This window comes from Berghia stephanieae, chromosome 14, assembly GCF_034508935.2.
Source record: "Berghia stephanieae isolate SIO BIC M18660-M18661 chromosome 14, UCSD_Bste_1.3, whole genome shotgun sequence".
NCBI lineage: Eukaryota > Metazoa > Mollusca > Gastropoda > Nudibranchia > Aeolidiidae > Berghia > Berghia stephanieae.
This window is the reverse complement of record NC_088373.1, coordinates 10,745,338-10,765,337: the sequence shown is the minus strand read 5'-3', so window position 1 is coordinate 10,765,337 and position 20,000 is coordinate 10,745,338. Positions and strand designations below refer to the sequence as shown.

At 36.1% G+C, this 20,000-nt stretch overlaps 1 long non-coding RNA gene across 2 annotated transcripts in view; it reads right to left on the bottom strand.

Annotated features, from left to right (window-relative positions):
- Window positions 1–20,000, bottom strand: part of LOC144959691 (uncharacterized) — a 336,578-nt gene that overhangs the window by 23,488 nt on the left and 293,090 nt on the right. The window contains exon 5 of one of the 2 annotated variants that reach the window (XR_013642650.1): window positions 18,064–18,115. This is a non-coding gene — a long non-coding RNA (uncharacterized LOC144959691). Of the gene's footprint in view, window positions 1–7,785; window positions 8,694–18,063; window positions 18,116–20,000 lie in introns of those variants that run through there. The other variant, XR_013642651.1, reaches the window with a different exon arrangement.

Genomic DNA, 20,000 nt, shown 5'->3' with positions numbered 1-20,000 from the left:
AAGGACAGGCCGCGCCGCTATCGTATACGATCAAGCTATCGTACAGATAGAATGCAGATGACGTCACTCAGGCCTTTGTTATTGTTTTTGCCATCCGCGTTTGTGAGTTGTTCTCACGAAACTGTATTAACCAGACTATAAAAGTTCATGGTTACACAGAGTTTGTGTGTTGGTCCGTTATACTTCCGGATGGCAATGTTGTGAACTCCTTGGCCAAGCGCATTCTATCTATACGGCCAACGAAACTTAAAAAAAAAAACTTAGGCGAGAAAAAAACTCCAGCGTTTATCCAATCTGGCGGATTAGATGATTATGTACTTAGGGTAACGAAAACAATAAATTATTGGTCGGACGATCGGACTGATGGACATGCCGCGCCGCTATCGTATACGGTTAAAAACAATTTTTAAAATTATATATTTTGGCGAGAAACCCCCCCCCCCCCCCAGCGTTTATCCAATCTGGCAAATCAGATCATAGTGTACTTTGGTGGAGTAATGAGAACAATGAATTATGGTCAGACTTCTTTTTTATATAGCGCAATGTCCACTAAACGTGCTCAAAGCGCAACAGCAACACTTAACATGTAGGACGTGACACCGACACGACGCCTGTTAGGGAATATTACATTTTTTTTTTCGGACAGAGACAACGCTGTTAACGGCCAGGTACTCATTTTACACCCGAGGACGGTGAGAGAATGTGAGTAAAGAGAGTTTCCCAAGGGCTCAACTCTGCGCCACTGAGAGCGGGGCTTGAACCGGGACTTTTCGGTGCGAGGGCGAGTGTCATTCCACAATAAGACCACGTGTTGAGTGTTGTTGTTGGCTACGGATCCTTTGTAAAACGCTTTGAGAACGTTTAGTGGATATTACACTATATATTAATGTTCCAAGTTATTTTTTATTTTAATCTATCGATATATGGCCAAAATAAGAAAAGGGAAATTTGGCAAATCAAAGCCAATGGCTACTACTATAGCTCACACGGTAGAGCCACGCTCTCACCTGCCAGGCGGAGTTGTCGTACCAATAAGGTCGCAGGTTCAAACCCCACCACCGCCGCGAAAAATTTTTAATTCTCTATTGTCTTCTGGCACTTTTCTACTCACTTCATATCTTGTTGCTACTACAAAGACTACTATAATATTATATTATGTACTGTTGGTACTAATGGGTGAATGACCATCCGTGAGTGACCAGGCGGGAGAATTAATTATTCACAGACCGTTACCGTTAGCCATTGATATCCAGATAGAATAACGACGAGGATGATAATGATGGTTGTGGTGATAGCAGGTATTATATTATGTATGCAAAGGTAATCGGGATCAAAACCCATTAATGCGTGCTTCGCTTAACTAAGGGAGAAAAATCTTTTTTGTTTTGTTTTTGTTTTGTGTGTTTCACACAAAAATGATTTAAAAGTAAAATTATCATCATATATAAATAAATTACAGTCGAATTCTCTACTTCAATTCGCCAGCTATGTCTTCCCCTCTATTTATTTATTTATTTATTTATCCATTTATCTATCTGTCTATTTATTTATTTATTTATCCATTTATCTATCTGTCTATTTATTTATTTATTTATCCATTTATCTATCCGTCTATTTATTTATTTATTTATTTATTTATCCATTTATCTATCTGTCTATTTATTTATTTATCTATTTATCCATTTATCTATCTGTCTATTTATTTATTTATTTATTTATCCATTTATCTATCTGTCTGTTTATTTATTTATTTATCCATTTATCTATCTGTCTATTTATTTATTTATTTATTTATTTATCCATTTATCTATTTATTTATTTATTTATTCATTCTTATAACGTATTATAATTGAAAACTGGTTTTCAAAAACTTGTCGATTTTTCTACTTTTTGAGATTTTCCGTCCATGTGTGGCTAAAAATGAAAACGTAAACGTTTATTATATTATCTTCATAATATTATGTGAGCCTCCATCATCACAAGAATCCCCTAGATTTGTTTTGAATTTGTAGTTCAATCACGATACAATGATAGACTGCTGGCGCTGATATGACCTTAATGCGTTGCAAGCGCCGTAAAGAGAGCTTTCCACGGACTCAACCCTGCGCCACTCAGAGCGGGGCTTGAACCGGGACTTTTCGGTGCGAGGGCGAATGTCATACCGCAATAAGACCACATGTTGAGTGTTGTTATTGGTTTGGGACACTTTGTAAAACGCTTTGAGCACGTTTAGTGGATATTGCGCTATATTTAAATGTTCAAGTTATTTTTTATTTTAATCTATCGATTTATGGCCAAAATAAGAAAAGGGAAATTAAAAAAAAAAATAATAAAAAATGATAGACCGGATGAGAAATTTAAGGGGAAACCACCCTCCACCATATCTCAAAAATGTTTTTAAAAAACTTGGATATGAAGTTTAGATAAACCACTTTAAAATCATTGATTGAATTATTTATTTATCGCATTTATCTACCTATTGACTTACATATGTTATAATAATTTATGAATTTATAAATTTATATTGATTTATCAATTTATATAATTATTCTCACTTTTTATTTCGCCAACAATAATAATATATTGTTTCAGAGGTCCCCCGCATCATCAGTGACACACCTTTTTTATTAATATTTATGATCACATTTTAATTCGTACTTCCTGACACAGACCTGCCAACTTGAAATGTAAAAAAAATCGTAGTTTTCAGAGAGAAGAAATAGAAGTCACTATAATTAACTTTACAAATTAATATTTTACATTTATCAGTATCAAATATGTCTTCAAAACCCTGAATAGATGCTTTGTGGCATCAACGTTTTCTTTTTATCACATTGTAATGAATCAAAAATGTCTATTTATTTCTTTTGTCGAAGCCAAAAATTCGTATTTTGACGATTTTTTCGTAGTAGTTCGCAGGTCTGCTTACAAATGGGCATTCTATTTCCTGTCCCATCATTGTTATTGTTTATTCCCCTTAACTACTAATACGCCCATTCACACATAATATCTTGACGCTGATAATATGACCTTAATGTGTTGCAAGCAAGCGCCGTAAAACTATTAAAAACAAAAAACAACAACATACATAATATCTCATTCGTCCTTAGTGTGTTTTATTCATCGTGTTTTGTTGATTAAAGGGGAAACCCGAAACGTCCACAGTATCTTGTCTTCGTCTAATAAATTGAAGCTTATAACTCTACACTTATCGTTATTTTTGTTTGTTTGTTTATTTTTTGCATCATCAGGGCAGAATAACAAAATTGTTTCTAGAATAAAGAGTATTCACAGTAAACCTAATAGTAGATACTACAACGACTAACACTGTCACATATATCGAGTTAATTCTATTGCTATCAAAGCAGTATAAATACAACCCATGTAATTATACCTATTTATATATCAATATCCTAATAATTATATGTTTGTTTTTATACCTTTTGATCTGACTGACAATTAGAGGGGAAAATCGAAAGCAATGTTATTTAATCCGGGCGCCACCCCCATCTACAAATTGTAAACCATCTAAATAGATACAGTAAACCATCTAAATAGATTCAGTAAACCATCTAAATAGATACATCTATATAGGATATTTAGGGGGCAGATTGATTGGTTAACCGATTTATTGATTGGTTGATCATAGTCATTATTATTATTATTATTATTATCATCATCATCATCATCATCATCATCATCATCATCATCATCATCATCATCATCATCATCATCATTATTATTATTATTATTATTATTATTATTATTATTATTATTATTATTATTATTATTATTATTATTATTATTACTATTGTATTATCCGTATCAATATGAATGAATTGATGAAGAAAATTGAGTCCAAAGTCAAAATTATCACAACTGGAAAATCCACTATTTTTGAAGTTTAGTAAGAGACACAATTCAATTTTCTCAATGAAACCATTTATTCGTTTATTCTAGCTGGAAACTTTATAAATTAAGCTTACACTCAAATTCACCCCGATCTAGTTGAACGGTGAGTTGTGACGAAGCTTACGGGCGGGTTTGTGACGGTACACAAGTGCGGCAAAGAATTTGCGGATTGGGCCGATCGCCATAACAGAGTAGTGTGAGCACCATTAGAAGCTGCTTCCCCGAGCGACATTTTTTTTTTTACACGATTGATTACAACTAATTCATATTTTCTTTTTTAAAATGTAGAGTAAGAATATTTACAATAAGTAGACTACCATTTTTGAGTACCTACTTAGGTATTCTTATTTTATATATTTAGATGCCCAATGTTGTAGAAGTGTGTAGTAGAGTGGGGATATTGATGGATGGTTGAAAGTTTATTGTGTTCTGATACCGACATTACAAAAATGTAAATAAATCATAAATTTGGTGAAATAATTAAACTTTGGGCCTATCAATAAATCAATTAATAAAATTATTGAATGAATAAATAAATAAATAAATATATAAATAAGTAAAAAGAAAATAATTTAATTAATAAATAAGCTAGAGGACACCTTATAAATCTATAAAGTTTAAATTAATGAAACATTTTGCATTACAAAAATGATACCCTCAGTCGTGTACAGACCAATTAATTAACGAAATACTATTATAGAAATTATGATTAAATAACCAAACTATTACGTCTGCCATTTTCAGCATTCATCATTTACTGACAATTATAGTAGTTTAGTCGCAATTCAATATGCCTGGATTATGATTGGATGATAAATTATCTCATTTGTGTCGTCACAACTATACATTGACATGTCTGTAATTTAACCCTCTCAGTACCAACTATAGGTAGTATGCAGATGACGTCACTCATGCCTTTGTTATTGTTTTTGCCATCCGCGTTTGTGAGTTGTTCTCACTAAACTGTATTAACCAGACTATAAAAGTTCATGGTTACACAGAGTTTGTGTGTTGGTCCGTTATACTTCCGGATGGCAATGTTGTGAACTCCTTGGCCAAGCGCATTCTATCTATAGGAAAATCGTCACATTCGTTACGATACAACAACCAACATTTTTTAAATTCAAATTTCTCGTGTACATCATAAAATTTAAAGAAAATGAACAGTGTGTTGGAGAGCATGTTTTGCTAAAGAAATTATTTATCGCAAGAACTTTACTGCTATTCTGTCTGAGTGAAATTTTTTTTATTTGTTTGTGTTAGTTGGGTGTGAAGTTTTGGGGAAAATCCTGAAAATGGCTGGTAAGGAGAGATTTAACAGACCATTATAATAACTGACTTTCTACACATCTTTACATTTCACTCGGTAGCTATATCTATTAATTCGGGAGAAAAAACAGACTTTTAAAAAAAACATTTTGGCCAAAAAAAAAAAAAAACAAAAAACAAAAACTCCTCTGAGGAATCCTCAGATTTGAGAATTTTTGAGAGAAGAAGAATGTCATTTTAGTTTTAGTCCATCGATTTTTATTGATGGACACTAAATTTCCTGGCTAAAATCTAAAAATAAATGTGTTTATACAGTCTACCTACGGCCGTCTCTTGTCAGGCTTCACCAAAAGTGAAAACCGGTTATGTGTTTAAAGGTTACAAGTGGCATCATAATCATATCTCACACTTAAACTTGAGAATGATACGATTTTGTAGAAAATATGTATTTTTTTTTAAAAGTATAAAATTCTTATTTCAATCAAATGTCGTTCGAAAGTGTTTTAAATTTGTGAGCATTCATTCACTTACCGATCCTTTTCAGTATTTTCCCAAAATGGCACGCTTACCCAGCAGAAAAATTGATTTTTTAAACTCAAACAATCTTTCTACAAAACAACTTTATGTTTTTATTAATTAAACAAAGATCATTCTTCAAAGTGTGTGATGTACAAAATTAATCTGAATAAGAAAAATGTATATTGTGTCGTAACAAATGTGACGATTTTGCTGTAGGTGGTAAGGAGAGAGCGTTAACCTAAAATCTGTTCCTTTTGCTTCGCGCTTTGTTTTCAATCTATCTAATAAATAAGCATTAGGCTTAGCCTATCTCAAACTCTATTTTGAATAAAGACAATAATTTACGAGCGATCGTCTCAAAACGCGTTTATCATCTTGGATGTGAACTTAACGATCAAAACTCAAATCTACAGTTTTGACTATTAACGTTTGAAATAGAATAAATCCCAACAGTTAGGCCAAGACTATACATGGAGGTGTGGATGTGTACGTGTGTTTTTGAAAAATATTTATTGATTTGTGACGGATTGATTGATTGACTGATTGGTTGATTTATTGATGGATTGATTTAATTATTGATGGATGGATTGATTGGTTGATTTATTGATGGATTGATTTAATTATTGATGGATGGATGGATGGATTCATTTATTGATGGATTGATTTAATCATTGATGGATGGATGGATGGATTGATTTATTGATGGATGGATTGATTGGTTGATTTATTGATGGATTGATTTAATCATTGATGGATGGATGGATGGATTGATTTATTGATGGATTGATTTAATCATTGATGGATGGATTGATTTGTTGATTTATTGATGGATTGATTTAATCGTTGATGGATGGATTGATTGGTTGATTTATTGATGGATTGGTTAACTGATTGATTGATGGATTGGCCATTTAAGGGGGGACCTAAAGTCAATCTTCAGTAAAATAATAATAATTTCAGCTAAATTAGGCGAGTACTTAACAAAAATAAAAATTTCTTATTTCTGAACATTTTGTCTTTGAACTCAATTCTAACTTTCTACATCTGGTTTCATATTGAGGTGGAAAGTCACATAACTTTTAATTTTTTGAAAACCATCCGAAGCGCGTTTAATTTTTAGCATTTAAATCATATCTAGTAAATATGCGCAATATAAATAAATTTTCATGAAAATTAAATAACCTAGATTACAGAAAATCGATTTGACGATAATAAGGATGATAATAAAAATGTAATATTTTTTTCTTTTATTTATCTATTTATCTCTTTTAAAAATAAAAATAAATCTTTATATAATTTGTTGAAAGTTGAGATTTTGTACGCAAACATCGCCGTAGTAGAGGGCCGAATAAAATAGGCTGAGACTGTAAAGAACAAAAATATTTTTTAAAAAAAGAGCCAGATATCATTACAACGAACGACGTTTCGGTTTTTGGCCTTCATCATGTCGAACTCCTAAAATAATAACAGGTTAGGTTATTATTAACATGAAAACTATTTTGCGCATTTTCCAATAATTCACATGCTAAATGCGTTCAGACGGCTCTCTCTCTCTCTCTCTCTCTCTCTCTCTCTCTCTCTCTCTCTCTCTCTCTCCCCCCTCCCCATCGATATTTTCCGATTATCCATTTACATATTATTATTATATTATACCAAAGAAGTCGTCTGCTATGCGCCCTATTAAGCCCCCAACAAGAATGGATTAAGTATAACCATTAATACAAATATTATTATTATTATTATTATTACTATTATTATTATTATTAATTTTATTATTATTATTATTATTATTATTAATTTTATTATTATTATTATTATTATTATTATTATTATCATCATCATCATCATTATTATCATTATAGTAATTAAAAGAGACTAACGAATGGTTTCTTTTTACATATGAATTGTCAAATTCAATTTTTACCTCATGTATAAAGTTAAAAACTAGATAGGAAAACCCACCAAACTAGGCTTATATACAAAAGTTATGCCTACACTACTGATTCTACAAACTACAAATAACTTAAAATTAACCACATCGATAACTGGAATCACAATCAATAATTGTCAATACATTTTCATTACCTGTAAAATGAGATATAATCCAAAACGATATATAAATCCAATCAGAATCGATTATCAACGTCACCTAATCGGGACAACCACAATACTATCTATCTAGATAGTCCAATAGAAAGTCGAAAAATCAAATCAGATCGCTTAAAAACCAACAATCGAACTGATTGATAAAAAATTATGAAATCCAATCTATTCAACTATCCGATAATCCGTGAGTTTAATCCAGTTAAAGAAACCACCAGTAAATCCCAAATTCGCAACACGTGGATTAATTAATGAGATACCAATGGATCAAATTAATTAATAAACAAATCCAATTGATGACCGTAATCGATATTGAAAATCACCAGAATCGATATATTTCACAAAATAATATTTTTACTTTTAACACCAACTTTTAAACTTCATAAACTCCAAGCCGTTTCAAGATATTTATGTAAAATCCGTGCGTGTACAATAATTATAAGGGTAACACCACGAGCTCACACAAAACTTTTATATAATTATAATATTTCAATTGAACAAAACTACGAAAAAAATCCACAATAATAATATAAAAGTAATACAAGATATTCCTTACAATCTAAATCACGGTTACCATGTAAAAAAATAAATTCTTCTCACTTCTGCTCCGGTATCTAGTAGACTAGTAAACGTTTTTCTTCTAACTTCTAATCCAGAATTATTATACTTCGTGTCTTCAATAACAACACAACACGAAGGCAGCGCGAGAAGAGTGGTGGAAGTTAGTTGTCTGAACGAACACTGCAAATGAATCGCCCCCTCCTCCTCTCACACACAAAAAGTAAAGTGACTGGCGGCGGCGGTTTTTCTCTACACTTCTCTTCTTCTATCCTCAGCTTCAAGCTATCACACTCGTCGTACTCGTTGGAAACAGAAAATTCATAACTTGTGAAAAACCAAACCAGTGAACACTAGATTAACATACACAACGAACATTACAACGAACGCACGGCGGGGTATAGAGTCTAGTATAAGTCGTTCAGAAATTTTTCGTTCCGAGTCGCTTGAGCGATTTTCGTGGAGGAGGAGGAGAAGAGCAGAGGTAGTAAGAGGAGGGAGTAGGATGGAGTGGGAGGGGAGGGGAGAGTACATAATATCATAATTTTTAAAAAAGTCGGAGCTCGATGGGCAAACGATATGATCGCACACACGTACATACACACACACACACACTCACAAAAAGAAGAAATAAAAAGTGTGAAAGGAACTTTAGTAGTACTACTTGTGGTGTACAAGAAACACAACACGGAGGAAAACATCCTTTACTTAAAAGCCTGTTGTTTGTTGAACGATATGTACGCTGTTTGCTGTTTGATTGTCCAATGCAATGAGCAGAGAGAGAGAGAGAGAGAGAGAGAGAGAGAGAGAGAGAGAGAGAGAGAGAGAGAGAGAGAGAGACGTTTTGTATGGAGAACAAAGTGACGGAGGTGAGTTATTGTTCTCCTCCTCTTTCTTCTTCTTCTTCTTCTTCTTCTTCTTCTTCTTCTTCTTCTTCTTCTTCTTCTTCTTCTTCTTCTTCTTCTTCTTCTTCTTCTTCTTCTTCTTCTTCTTCTTCTTCTTCTTCTTCTTCTCATCCTCCTCCTCCTCCTCCTCCTTATTATTACTATTATTATTATTATTATTATTATTATTATTATTATTATTATTATTATTATTATTATTATTATTATTATTATTATTATTATTATTGTTGTTGTTATTGTTGTTGTTTGTGATATATTGTAGTCATAATCAGCAATATGCCACCTAAGGCTTTCCCAAAAAGGAGATATTTAGTTGTTTTTTAAGTGGGTGAAAAGAATAAAAGAGCAGAAGTGGTAGGAGTGAGAATTTAGCGACTGGGGCATGGAAGTTAGTAAGAATAGAGATTGGATGAAATTATTAGGAGGTTCAGGGAAGGGGGAGCTCAGAGGGGTGTTGAATTTGAAAGCAGAATATTAAGAAAAATAATATACACTTTATGGAACGGCGCGCTAGGCTAGCTAGCGGCGTTTTCGTTTTGAGTGTAGCCTACTCTTTTTTCATTTCAATAGATCATAGAGAGGTGAGGTCAGGCGAAAGCGCAGTGAATATAATGAGGAAGACAGATAGAGATAGTAAAGAAGGAGAGAAAAAAAAGGGAATGAGGGGGGGGGGGGGGTGTGAAAAGGCGGCGGCGACGATTTCGAGTTTTGAAGGCGATGGGTGAAGAAGAAGAGAAAAAAGAGTGAGAGGGGCGAGATTTTCGTGGAAAAAGACGGCACGGCAGGGCGGGTGTTTGTTTGACGGTGACCGACCGGACTGGTAGCAGCAGCAACGCTCATGGAATCACAGCGGCGCGCGCGGCGAGTGATGATGGAAGGTGACTGGCTGAGCGTCACGGAGAAGGCGTGCACAGCGAGCAATAAAGGCGGTTTTAAGATTTATTTTTCGCAGAGGCGTCGCGCTCTTCAGAAAATCTGCGAGGCGAGAAAAATGAGGACGAAAGTGTGAGAAGTAAGACAAGAGCAAGTCAGTGAGATAAAAAATATATAACAGAAAGAGAAATGGTATACTGAAATAAAACGAACGGAAAGTTTGGGGAAAATGACGCGATAACTTTTATTGTTGATAGGTGATAGAGAATTAAGTACTTTGGTATGTTTAAGTAGATAGAAGTATTTAGTGTGTATGTTTATTTATATTGTCGCTTGAAAGTTAAATAATGAAGATAAAGTGAGTATGAAGTAAGACAAAGGGTGATACAGGGTACAGGTGTGGTATCTCTAAAACAAAGCATTGGATGAATTGTGATAGAAGGCGGCAGGGAGAGAGTCTTTGACAGTTGAAGTCAGGTGTTGCTGTTGTCATGAAAGGGGTCGAGTTCGGACCTACTACCCCCCCCCCCCACAATTCCTCTCTAAGCGTTCTACCTGATGGGAGCATCGATTTAAATAGAGAAATGAGAAATGTACACTTTAAAACACTCGCACACATACGCACAATAAAATTCAAAATGATTTATTGACCTACATCCCTCTCTCCCACACCTTTCATTCTCTCTCCCTCCCTCCCTCCCTCTCTCTCTCTCTCTCTTTCTCTCTCTTTCTCTGTCTCTCTCTCTCTCTCTCTCTCACACACACACACACACAAACTATTCATAGTTCCTCCGTGAATATTTATATTGTTTGTTCTTTGCTCCTCCTTATCATCGTCATCATCATCATCAGCTTCCTTCCTCTTCTTCGACCACTCCTCCACAATATGTTTATGACCACTTTCTCATCTATTTCCCTCTCCTTCAAACCATAATTCCCAACACAATACAACTCATTTTCATCACCCCCCCCCCCTCCAAACTACCATCACAACCCCCCTCCTCCTAACTCCCCTAATTCAAAGTTAGTTCAAAACTCTAGTACGTAATATTCCAAAAAGAGCAATAATAATATTTCCCAAGATTCAAATCTCCTGACTCAACTTCCTGTCCTGTCAAGACAGAGATCTCAAATTCCCAGCCAAGAACAATCACTTCCTTTTCTCACACCAAAACAGCGCGTAACTCGAGTCAACTCTTATCGCCGGCCACTTTTTCTCTCTTATTTAAAATTTTTAAAAATTCATTCCTATCATTTCCTTTGACTTGAAAAAAAAAAAGGAAAACAAAATACAAACAAAAGAAGAAAAAAAAAAACAAAAAACAAACAACCAAACAAAAAAGAAAACAATAGAAAAAATATATATAAATAAATAAAAATAAAGATAAATAAAAATAAAAATCAATAAAAATAAAAACAACGCAAAACAAACACAACAAAACAATACAGAACCGATAATCATTTGATGTGGGGTCGAGGTGTGGTAGTTTACAGGTCTGATAACCCAAAAAGTTATGGGGCTCATTTTTGAAATGGAAATACATAGGCCTACTCTCAAAGCAACTACAAGTCAATTTCAACAATATTAAAACAAGTCTTCAATACTCATTGACGTCATTGAGAATAAATAGAGAAAGGCCGAGATCAAGAGGCAGACAGACAGGCGCGCGCGCACGCGCACACACACATGCACGCAGAGAGAGAGAGAGAGAGAGAGAGAGAGAGAGAGAGAGAGAGAGATAGAGAGAGAGATAAAGGGGCACACAGAGAGAGATTGTCAGATAGGAAGAGAGAAAGAGAAGAGTGATAGATAGGAAAGTAAATAAATAGATAACTAAATGAACAGATAAATAGATAGATAGATAGATAGATAGATAGATAGATGGATGGATAAATATAATACTTGGAAAGAGAAAGAGAGAGAGAGAGAGAGAGAGAGAGAGAGAGAGAGAGAGAGAGAGAGAGAGAGAGAGAGAGAGAGAGAGAGAGAAAGGGGCACACAGAGAGAGATTGTCAGATAGGAAGAGAGAAAGAGAAGAGTGATAGATAGGAAAGTAAATAAATAGATAACTAAATGAACAGATAAATAAATAGATAGATAGATAGATAGATAGATAGATAGATAGATAGATAGATAGATAGATAGATGGATGGATAAATATATTACTTGGAAAGAGAAAGAGAGAGAGAGAGAGAGAGAGAGAGAGAGAGAGAGAGAGAGAGAGAGAGAGAGAGAGAGTGTATAAAATACCTATTTATAAAAAGCGTTCGATCTCTCTTTATTTATTTCCTTCTCACTTGATCGCAGGAATTTATAAATAAACCCACCCCCACCCCCACCCGCCCCCGCCCTCGCGCTCCCAGCTTCCTATAATTTTACCGATCGAAAACCCTTTATAATCTCAAACCAAAAGATGAAAGCGAAAAAGGCAATATCGAGTGGTGTCCCCTTCGCCAAATCTTCATTTGAGTTTCCGCCGGAAATTGGTTTTTGGCGGGTTTGCCACAAATTTCTTTTCAATTCTACTTTTTCTATCTTTCTCCCTCTTCTTTTTTCTTTCTTTCTTTCTATCTTTCTTTCTTTCTTTCTTTTGTTGTTTTTGTTTTTGTTTTTGTTTTGTTTTTTATTGTTATTGGTGCTGTTGTTAAGATCTTCAATGTATATATTATATATATTTTTAAAAAGTCTCGTCAATTCTCGTGGGTTGTTATTGATCTAAGTGAGAGTTCAATTCGGTCAGTCGTGCGTGATTAGGCAGTGTAAGAAACTATAGCGACAACTAACGGATCAATGCAATTCAATATAACAATATAAGCAGGTCTGATCACCGAACGCAATGGGGAACAATATTGTGATGATGTCAAATAACTGGTTCCAATCTTATTGCAGGCTAGTTGGGCATGCGTTGGACTGGAACCGTAGCCATCGTTATCTTATATCCTGATACTAGAACCCACTAGGACTTATAGTTTGACGTAATTTTTTTTTAGGTTTGTGCACCGTCTGCTTGTGAGTTGTCATTAGTAGAGCTCAAGGAAACAAGTGATTCAATTGGTTGAACTATTGAATACAACTCATGAATTGTTTTCTTTTGTGGCCAAAGACGTGTCTTTTGACATCATTTTTGGGTTAGTGTTACGCTATAAGTAAACGATGGCTACGCTGGAACCCACAATCCAACCCTCCTCTTTCCTTGTCAAGGAAAAAAAAAAAAGAAATATAGCGCAATATCCACTAAACGTGCTCAAAGCGCCCTGGCCAACAGTAACATTAAACATGTAGGACTGGACATGACGCCTGTTAGGCGATATAAAATTTTTTTCGGACAGAGACAGTGCTGTTAACGGCCATGTACTCATTTTACACCTGAGTACGGTGAGAGAATGTGAGTAATGAGCCTTTTCCAAGGACTCGACTATGCTCCGAGTGAGGCTCGAACCCAGGACCTTCCGATCCGAAAGCGAGTGTCATACCACTGGACCACATAGCCGCACAATTAGAGGAGGGATGGTCAACCAAAGCAGACATGGCGACGAAGCATCGAGACCGAGTTACTTGAAGGAGGCAGCCAGACAAAACCTTGGACACCTCAAGGAAAGAGGACGCGAGGCCGTCCCAGGGAGATTTGGAGACGTACCGTAGAGAGGGACCCTCGAAATGGCCCCAAGAATAGCTAGTGACATGAGCAGGTGGAGATCCCTTGCATCGCCTCAAGTGCCAGCCAGCTGGCCCGGAGAGTACCTGTCCAATATGTACCCGCTGTGGGCAAGAACCTGAGACGACAGAGCATCTAGTCGAACGGTGTGTTGTGACGATGCTACCCGGCGGGTTTGCGACGGTGCACGAATGCGGACCAGACTTTGCTGATTGGGTCGATCGTCATAACATAGTAGTGTGAGAACCATAAGAGGCTGCTGCCCGGAGAGGATTGAGTGAGTGAGCCGGACAAACCTGTGCCCAAATAAAGAAGACATCCAAAAACTGAGTCTGATGGAAGAGTAGAGAGCTGCTGCGCCATAATATGTTCCACAAGGAATCAAGATGTTTAGTCAGGTCATCTTTTTGCAACTGTAAAAGCACTCTTCCGGAGGACTGGGTTCAGACCTTGTGTGGTTGATTTCAGAGTGATGGCATAATCTTATTTTCTAGCCTAAATACACAGAGCCCGTAACAATTTGGTTATCAGACCTGCAAATTAGTGAACGTTGCTCGTACCCAAAGGTGTAATCGTCAATAAATAGACGAACAAACATTTAACATGTGACCTAAAGCCTCAAAAAGGTAATAACTCAGGGTCACCAGTGTCGTAGAGTTGCATGTAGTGCTGCTATAAACCAGTTGACTGGAATAATCCGGAAAGACACGTATTCAAAACTTTGGCCAGGAAACTCATCACTCTCATCTTGGCAAACCCCCCCCCCCAAAAAAAAAAAAAACAAAAAAAAAAACAAAAAAAAAAAACAAACAAACAAACAAAACAAACAAAACTCTCAAACCTGAGACCTCGCAAGGTCTTCGTTAAGTCCCAAGTTTGAGAGTTGTTTATTTTTGCCAAGATGATGGTCATTTAAATCGAACGATGTTTAATATACGTAAGGACGAGTTTTCTGGACAGCATTTCTAAATTACATGTCTTTCCAGAGTCAAATCCTCAGGTTGAAATGGTTTGACAAAGTGCCAAATGGACAATCATTTTTCAATGTCATACCACTAGACCACATAGCCGCACATAATACGAACTTCTCTCTCTCCCCTCACCTTTGGACAAGAACAAACCAAGAGAAAATGTGACCCCTGGTCTCAAAACAGGCATTAAGTCGGGATGATTAAGATGCTGAAAATGGAATTTGTAGCCAGAAATATCATGTTTAAGTTGAGTTTATATGCTTTATAGAGGAGAAGGAATATCATATTTTACTGATTTAGCAACGTTTCTTATTTTTGACCATTTTAACTATAATTTGACTTTTAGTATCTGGTCCATCCCGACATAATACCGTTTTGAGACGAGGGGTCACAAATGGATGTCCAGGTCAGACGCAGAAAGTGGCGATGGGTTGGCGATACCCTGCGGAAAGAGCCCTGTAATATAACCAAGCATGCTCTCAAATGGAACCCACAGGGCAAGAGGAAACGGGGGTCGTCCAAAACAGACTTGGAGGAGAAGCCTTCACCAAGATTTGTGCGTCTCCAATCCTACCTGGAGTGAGGCAAAGGTCTGTGCCAAGGACAGAAGAAGATGGAAGAGTACTGTTGAGGCCCTATGCTTCGCCAGGAGCCATGAGGCATAAGTCAAGTAAGTCTTTCCAGAGTACGGTAGTAAATTGGTCTAAAGTTTTTACTATTATAAGAAATAGTGAGCTGAAGTAAACACATCGAAAAAGAACAACCTAATAATAACATTAGCATTTGTAAATGATAAGGGAAATGTTTCAACACATTGGGCTATGTAATATTTACTGATGTCATCACAACCAGATCTCATTCAAATTGAAAAGACAAAAAAAAAAAAAAAGAATAAATAAATGTTAAAATTGAATTAATCGGGAGAGAAATTCCAGTTTTGTCACCTAAAGACATTATTATGTTCAATCTTCCTAATAGTTACACATAAATTGAGCTTTTATATAGCGCAATATCCACTTAATGTGCTCAAAGCGCTTTACAAGGGGTCCCTGGTCAACAGCAACATTTAACATGTAGGATGGGACATGACGCCTGTTAGGCGATATTACAATTTTTCGGACAGAGACAACGTTGTTAACGACCAGGTACTCATTTTACACCTGAGTACGGTGAGAGAATGTGAGTAAAGAGCCTTTTCCAAGGACTCAACTATGCGCCGAGCGCGAGGCTCGAACCCAGGACCTTCCGATCCGAAAACGAGTGTCATACCACTAGACCACATAGCCGCACATAATACGAACCTCTCTCTCTCCCCTCTCCTCCAAAAATAAAAAAAAAAAAGGAAAGAAAAGAAACAAGTATCGCACACACACACACACACACACACACACACACACACACATATATACACAAACATAAACACGCACAAACGTCATCATCAATCAGGACTGAAATCAAGCTGAAACTGAAAGGCCCCCAAACCTCGAGTATAATTGAATCTATTTAACAAACGAAATCGATTACTTTCTAATCAGCGATTACTCTTTGAAGTCGACACAATAATACTGTCGATACTCTGGAAAACCCCGTATTTAAAATTTTTGGCCAGAAAACTTGTCCTTCAAATATCGACCGATTAAAACGACCCTCATCTTAGCAAAAACGTTCACAACTGGGACTTCCGCGCGAAGTCCCAAGTTTGAGAGTTGTTTTTTTTTTTTCTTCTTAAATGAAGGTTGCTTTAATCGATCGATACTCGAAGGACGAGTTTTCTGGCCAAAATTTTAAATATGCGTTTGTTTTTTTTTTTAGAGAGCTCGACAGAATAGGAAAAAAAACATAAAGAGAATGTCCCTTTATTACGACGAAAGAGCGTGTCAAATTAGCCCCGATAAAAATTCGTAATAAAAGCAACTTATTTATTGGATGGAGGCTTGGTGGGCGGATGACGTGACGTGAAGGAATGCGAAACACACTTTGATATTTTCATTCACACGATTTGGCTTGGGTTGGCTGGCTGTTGTTGTTATTATTAAATCGTTGATTATTATCGCTGATATCGTGATGGGGGAATTACCTAGGGGACTAAAGGAAGGGACTGTGGAAGGAGGGGGGGGGGGGGGGGGGGGGGGGGGGGGGGGGGGGGGGGGGGGGGGGGGAGGGTTGGGCAGAAAATTAATTTGACCAGACCAAGCTTGATTATAATGTGGAAGTAAAATAAAAAGAGCTTTTATATAGATAATTCGAAGATGACGTCACTCAGGCCTTTGTTATTATTTTTGCCATCCGCGTTTGTGAGTTGTTCTCACTAAACTGTATTAACCAGACTATAAACGTTCATGGTTACACAGAGTTTGTGTGTTGGTCCGTTATACTTCCGGATGGCAATGTTGTGAACTCCTTGGCCAAGCGCATTCTATCTATAGAGCAATATCCACTTTATGTGCTCAAAGCACTTTATAAGGGGTCCCTGACCAACAGCAACACGTCACATGTAGAACGAGACATGATGCCTGTTAGGCGATAATCCAATATTTTTTTTACGACGGAGACAACGCTGTTAACGGCCTGGTACTCATTTTAACCTGAGTACTATGAGAGAATGTGAGTAAAGAGTCTTTTCCAAGAACTCAACTATGCGCAGAGCGAGGCTCGAACCCAGGATCATCTGATCCGAAAGCGAGTGTCATAACCACAAGATCGCATAACCGCATAGTAAAGGGTTTTAAAAGACTGAGTAAATGAGAAAAGAGTTTTTATTATTCACAATAAATAGTTTATTAGGGAAATGCGTTCGTGATAAATTATGACCCAACACATTGAGCACTATAATGAGGACAACACATAATATGTAAACACTGTTTTTATTGGGATGAGGGGGGGGGGGGGGGGGGGGGTTCATATTCATGAATTTTTTCTAGCGAATACAAGTCTTAAAAGTACACAGTTCATTACAACAACAACAACATCAAACAAAAACGACCAAAAAGAAAGAAAACAACAAAAAGTAACAGCAAAGAAACAACAACAACAACAACAACAACAACAACAACAACAACAACAACAACAACAACAACTAATAACTACTTCAAAAATGCAAACAAAAACAAAAAAATAAATTAAATAAAAAAACCCAAAAAAACTAAAACAAACAAGAACAACAAATAATCAAACAAAAAATAAATTAAACCCCTCGCCCCAAAAAACAACACAAAAAAAAAAACAAAAACAAAAAAAACAACAAAAACAAACAAACAAAAAACCAAACAACAAAAAACACAATTTCTCTGAACTCACCTCAACAAGACAGTTCTTTGTGACGCATCGGGAACTTGAAAACGACAACAACCTGTAAGTCAATCAACACAAAACAATTAAATGATTAAATAAGGTAAAAAAAAGAGAAACGCGTAATAAATATGCCCATTTATCGAGCTAATCAATTTCCACAGTTTTACGATACAGACTTTAAAACTATTGTTAGACCAATTTTGGAGTATGGCAGCTCAATTTGGGACCCATATACAAAGAACAACATCGACACCTTAGAAAAACAGCAAGACGCATCACAAACACATTCGATCCATTCTCAAGTGCGTCTGAAATATCACAACGGATTGGCCTTGAACCTCTGGAAAAGAGAAGAAAGATAAACTTAAATTGTTCCACAAGATCTACTACAAAAATTCGTGCCTTAAACTTCCAAACGACATCAAAGATATCGGCACAAGAAATACGAGGGGACACACAGCAAGAGTAACCATCCCAACATCAAAAACAGACGCCCACATGTATTCGTTTTTCCCTTCCACTGCCCGACTATGGAATAGCCTCCCAGCTGAAGTGGCTGAAAACGGTTGCCAACATGCCTTCACACGATTGCTAGAGTTCACAACGTGACTTTTTAATCTATGTTTTTTTTTTTTTTTTTTAATTAGTATTATGTGCAGAGTTTTAGCAAGTTTAAAATCTAAATCACTGTGGAGTGATCCTCGACAATATTGGAGGTTTCCACAAGACGAAAAAGAAGAAGAAGAAGAAGACTGAACACGCTTATTAATAACCTCAAAAAATTGTCCCTAAATAAACTGTCATTTCATTTCATTGTACAGTGCTCGTTGGATTATAATAAATAACAATATGAAATTGAATGTAAGCTTCAATAATTTAATATACGAAAATAGGTATATATTAAATTGAAGCTGTCATTCAATTTCACATTGTTATTTCTTCTTCTTCTTCTTCGTTCCCGTCACGTCACATGGTCAGTCCGGTCTGGTGAATGAAGCCCACAGTGGTCCTGAGGTCGTCCTCACTGCCGTACAGCTTCTTTGAGTATGGGGTTGGGTCAGGCCAGAAGTTCCTTCTCAACTGGTTGTACCTTGGACATTCCATTAGGACATGATGTCCATTTTCATTTTCAAGTTATTTATTTCTTCGAGCTTCGAGCAGCAACATTTACATTACCCAGTATTCTTCATTGGATTATAGATAGTTCGAAGATGACGTCACTCAGGTCTTTGTTATTGTTTTTTGCCATCCGCGTTTGTGAGTTGTTCTCACTAAACTGTATTAACCAGACTAAAAAAAATCATGGTTACACAGAGTTTGTGTGTTGGTCCGTTATACTTCCGGATGGCAATGTTGTGAACTCCTTGGCCAAGCACATTCTTTCTATAGCACGCCGCATTCCAGCACGTTTTGCAGTATAGAACGCTGGAGCGGGGAGACCAAATACAGACCTGTCTTGTACTACGAACAATTCGTAGAATGAACAAATTTTGGATCCAATTTCACAGCTTCATGAACATTTCAAAATCATCAAAACTGATTGAAAATGAAAGTTGATGCTTTTAAGGATTGTGAGATGTTCTCTCTTGTACGGCTATGTCGTGGTCTTGTGGTATGACACTCGCTTTCGCCTCGCTCGGTACATAGTTGAGTCCTTGGAAAAGGCTCTTTACTCACATTATCTCACAGTACTGTAAAATGAGTACCTGGCTGTTAACAGTGTTGTCTCTGTCCGGAAAAAAAAATGTAATATCGCCGAAAAGGCGTCATGTCTCGTTCTACATGTTACGTATTGCTGTGGTCAGGGACACTTTGTAAAGCGCTTTGAACACATTAAGTGGATATATATATATATATATATATATATATATATATATTTATATATATATTATATATATTGTATATATTATTTATATATATATATTATATATATATATATAATA